General features: G+C 62.4%; 1 protein-coding gene across 1 annotated transcript in view; it reads right to left on the reverse strand.

The window, feature by feature from the left end:
• IGSF9B (immunoglobulin superfamily member 9B) overlaps positions 1 to 4895 on the reverse strand; it is a 42611-nt gene that overhangs the window by 37489 nt on the left and 227 nt on the right. The gene's annotated exons all lie outside the window — the stretch shown is intronic.

Genomic DNA, 4895 nt, shown 5'->3' on the forward strand with positions numbered 1-4895 from the left:
GGGCACCAGGCTCCCAAACCACAGGCCTGTTGTCTAATAATACCAGCGCCAGCCACCACCTCCATCTGCCAGCCTAAAAATAATCCCTGCTGAGTCCAAAAAAGGCACAGCCCCCAACAGTCCCCCAGTCCCTCCTCCCTGACACGCCAGGGGGTTCCAGGAGATTCCAGGGAGCTTGTGATCGGGCTCCCCAGGAACAGCACCCACCCCCTACCCGGGGGGTGGAGAGCCAGAGGCTTGCACGAGGAAAGCTGAGGACAGACATACCACCCAAAGCCAAGTGTGATGTGGAGGAACGGCCGTGTCCACGTCAGGCCGCACCCTGGTTGTCCTTCCCAGGAGGCAGGTGGGCCGGAGGGCACCGGGACAGCCTGCCTCCGGCCAGGACCTCCACCCCCGCCTGGGCAGATCCTCCTTCTGCGGTCTCCCCAGCGCTGACCTCACGGCCCTTCGGCCCCCACTCCCCATCAAACTCTCAGGACCCAAGTCAAAGGTCAGTTGAGCCCAGCCTGGCCCTGGCTGGGAACCTTCCCATTTTCTCTCGAGGCCCTGGGGGAGGGGCAGGATCTGCAGGCCCCCTCCTCCGTGGGCGCCTCTCCACCCTGACCCTCCTGGCCCAGGCAGCCCGAGAGGCAGCAACGATGCTATTAGCAGCCTTCATTTGCCCTGGGCTAGATTGTATTTCCAAGAGCCTTTCCCCAGGAGCCACTGGCAGGAAGCAGTCAGCAATCCAACCTCCGCTCTGCTCCTACAGCAGCTCCTCCATGGACAGACCCAGCGACACCCACCCGCCCGCCTGCCGGGCGGGTACAGGCCTGGTCCAAGTGCCCGTGAGCCGGGGGAGCCCTCGGGTAAGGCGCCAGGTGGTCACGAGTAAGCGGGGGATCGAAGCCCGTGTCTGCTCCTAGTGGAGCGTCAGCACTCGCCACTCAGAAGCCAGAAAACAGGACAGCGGCTGCCCTCGTATAGTGTGTGCAAGTTACCTGCCCCAGCCGGCGGCCGGGGCTGGACCAGGAGGGAGCTTGGGGGCGGGGCGGGGGAGAGGGCCGGGCAGAGAGCAGCAGCCAGTCCCCTTCCTTCCAGGAGGACAGGCGGGCTGGCTGAGACCTCGCTCACAGCCTGGCCCACGGGGAACTGCTCTCCGCAACCTTCACGGAGCCCCCGACGCTGCTCACCAGTCCTCTGCTTTTTCACGCAAGAGAGAACAGAAAAGCAGGAAGATTCCTAAGAAAAATAGGTCAGCTGCCTCGGGCAGGCTGGGCTCTCCCCCATGGGCAGGGCCAGGCTACAAGCTGCCTCTGCGCCCGGCTCCCCAGGGACCCAGCCCCTTCTCCACTCAGGAGTCTGGGCTGCTGGGCAGCCGAGACCAGAGCCCACCTTACAAGACAGACCCGTCTTCTGCATCCCTGGGGTTCTGCCCGTGTGTGTGTCCCCACTGAGGCTTTCTCTCGGGGAGTTCAGGCATCCTTCGACCAGCCCCTGGGCTGAGCCTCCAACTTTGGGGGCTTCTGCGCTGCCCAGACTCAGGTGTGGAGCAGGGGGCAGGGAAAGTCAGGCGTCTGCTCCAAGTCTAGCCTTACTGCCACCCACGGCCACCAACACTCAGACGGGAGTGATGCCCTACCTCATTCCTAGAGACTCTGGGTCACCTGTCTGCTGCATTCAGCTCTTTCCACAGTTCAGATCCACTCTCACACAAGCTGCTTTACCCATCCTCGGGCACAGACAGGAGAGAGCTGCTCCCCGAGACCCGAGCCCAGCCTGAGGAGGCATGGGACGTGCAGGAGGACAGGAAGCCTTTCAGAGAGGAGAGAGTTCGTCCCTCTCGGGCCTCACCCCCTCGCGCCCAGGTCCGCCCTCACTCCCTCAGCGCAGTAAGGCTGTGGCAGCCAGGCCCGAGGAAGGGAGATCTGAGGGAGGAGAGCACAGGGCCAGGAGCCAGGACAGAGGGCAGCCAAAGCAAGGCTGGAGTTCAGCACCTCCCGGCCAGGCAGCATCTGCTCCTTAGGTAACCAGATCCCAGCTTTCTATCTCAGAGCCTCAAACCTGAAACCACCAGCCCTGGGACCCGGCAGCTCCAGGTCCAGCACACGCCGATCTTGGGGCCAGCAGCTGAAAGCTGATTCTTCACACACACACCCTGCTCAGCTTCTCCTGAGCGCAGCCTGCCAGACACACCCCTGCCTCTAGCGTGTGTGCTGGGGACGCACACACATGCCACTTGGCCACGTACCGAGCCAAGTCCTGCTCAGCTGAGAGGCTGCCCGTGGGTCTTGCTAGCAGCCTCCAGGCCTAAACTTCCTCCCTCCCACCTTGGCTGCCACAGGGAGGGAGGAGGGTCAGGGCCAGGCCAAGAGTACAGGGCACTGGTCCAGCTACCAGCAGGATCTGAGTCAGAACCCACTTTCTTTAGGGACACTAGTCATGCAGGATTTGTAGTCAACAGGAGGAGGCAGCCTTGGCGGTAAAGGCCCGGGTCCTCCCCCCAGGCTTGTTCAGCAAACGTCTGGGATGCAGACTCCAATAGCCATCTTCCAGGCTCTTCTGCACACCCTCCCCAACCTCTCCACTGCCCCCCGGACACACGTGACTCATCCCTCCCTCTGTCCCAACCCTTTCGCCCCTCTGCTGGAGCAGCCCGGTCTCAGCCAAACCCTAAGGCTGGCACCGCAGAGTCCCTCCCCTCAGGAATCTCCCGGAAGTCACCTCTGCCAGTCGGAGAACAGCTGAGCTCACACAGCAGTATCTGAATGCTGGCAGTGTGCAGGCAGCAGCCTCACAGGCCTGTCTCCTGCCCCCGGAGGCTGTGCGTGATGAGCTGCTTGCCTCCTGGGCTCCCTGCATCCTTCCCACAAGGCTCTGGCCACTGACAAAACTCCAGTTTTACAGATCTTTCAAAGGATTTCCGAGCAGCCCTCCACATCTCCCGGGGCAAGGTCCGCCTGGGAAACCAAACTTGGTTCCCGACAGAGGCAGCACCTGAACTTTACCCCAAGGCATTCCCAGCTCCCAATGCCCTGAATGGCCCAAGGGAAAGAAATTGAGAGGGGGGCCTGGAAACCCCAGACAGTGAAACCATCATCATCATCATTTACTTACTCTCTTACTTACTAAAGAACGCTAATGTTCACAAAAACCCTATAAGCTCAGGCTGTTAACCCCCAAGGAGGCAAGTGACAATCAGAGAAGCGAAGCAACATGTCCAAGGTCACAGGCCAGCAAGTGGCCGAGCCGGACTTGACTCCAGGTCCTGTGGCTAGACCTAGGTCCTTCACCACCACACGCAGAGCCCCTTTGGCTAAAAAGACCCCGAAGACCCACAGGGATGGCAGGCAGGGGTTCATGTCCAGCCACCGCAGACAGAAGGCAAAAGCTTCATAACCAACAACCTTCAATGCTGCGAAGTCCTTCCTTCTGTCTAGCCGCCTTGTGTGCTGCTGTAATAAAGCCCATTTTCCTTTATTCTGTGCTTAAACTTGTAAAAAGTCCATCCGCCTCCCCTGAAGTCTCATCCCCTGAAGTCTCAGGCTTGGAGGCTATTTCAGAGCCTCCCTTTGGAGTTTCTTTTTTATTCAAAGATCCCAGCACATCCTTTTGTGTTTTCAGCCACAGTCCCATAGCAGGAACATACCAAAAACTGGAGGGGAGGAAGCTGCGGGCATCGGAAGACTACAAGGGAATGAGGGGGTGAGGCTGAGGCTGGAGACAGGTTCTCAAGCGCAGTTCGAACGACCTCACACCCCACTCCACAAGCTTCTGCGGTCACTCTGGCCTCAGTTTCCCCACCTGACAAAGGGAGAGTTTTAAAACCATCCAGGTCACACACCATTTAACAAAATCACCCTTCCCTTCGCCCTCCTCTGTATTCACACACTCCCAAACAGCACGGAGACCTATTCCATTCCAGAAACTTTCCCAAATCACTTCCCCTCCCCCTACACAGCCCCAGACACGGTGAGGAGAGGACCCTCCTGCGCGACCGCGGCCGGACGCGGGGTATCCAGCTGCGGGTCCTCCTGCTGCCGCCCACTCCCGGCGGTTCTCCCCGGAAGCCATCCCTCCCGGCCCTAGGAACCTGTCCGCAGCCGGGTCGTGTCTACGCGCTGAGCACCGTGAGCTCAGAGACCAGGCACTTTCAGGCTCCGCTCCTACTTCCATACAAGGGCCGAGAGCCGGGGTGTCACACAGAGGTGGGCAGGTGGCTCTGCCGTCTCCAGAGCACAAGCCGGCGCGCTCACGTGCGCATCACCCAACGCGCGGGCTTCCCTCTGGCCTCTTCCCAGCTCAGACCGGAAAAACGGAAAGAGGAAAACCTCCCTCCGCCCGGAGACGCGGCAGTGGGGACCCCCTTCCGCCGCCCTCGCCCCCGGCCAGCTGTGCCCGGCTGCGGCGCGCTCCCGGGGAACTTTTGCCCGGCCAGTCTCAGGTGCGGCGGAGCGGGGCGCGGGCAGGGCCAGCCGAAGGCAGCCGCTCCTCGCAGCCGGCGAGGAACCCCGCGCAGAACCAACTCTTCTCCTCTCGCGGGGCTCCGTGCGCCCCGCCCTACGAGGGGACCCGACCTCCAGCTGCCAAGACGTGTGGTCCGGAAAGACGCGAGCCGGAGCCAAGCCCCACAGCGGCTCTCCTGCGGAGCGGTGGCGCTACGCGGGGTCCAGCGTGCCGCAGCCGCCCGAGGACCCGCAAACTCCCCGGCGGCAGAGTTCAGAAAGCCGCCGCCTCCCCAGCGCTCGGGGCGGCGGCTGCGCCCGCGAAGGGCACCGGGCGCGGCACCCGCTGTGAAGCCCTGGGGCCAAGGGTGGCGAAGTGGACCGAAGCCCGAGGCGTCCTCTCCCGAGCGCCCGCAGCCCGGGCTCAGGCCCTTCCCGCCGGCCGCGGCCTCGGCCCCCGCCCTCCCC

Source organism: Neophocaena asiaeorientalis, unplaced genomic scaffold, assembly GCF_003031525.2.
Source record: "Neophocaena asiaeorientalis asiaeorientalis breed wild unplaced genomic scaffold, Neophocaena_asiaeorientalis_V1.1 scaffold424, whole genome shotgun sequence".
Taxonomy (NCBI): Eukaryota; Metazoa; Chordata; class Mammalia; order Artiodactyla; family Phocoenidae; genus Neophocaena; species Neophocaena asiaeorientalis.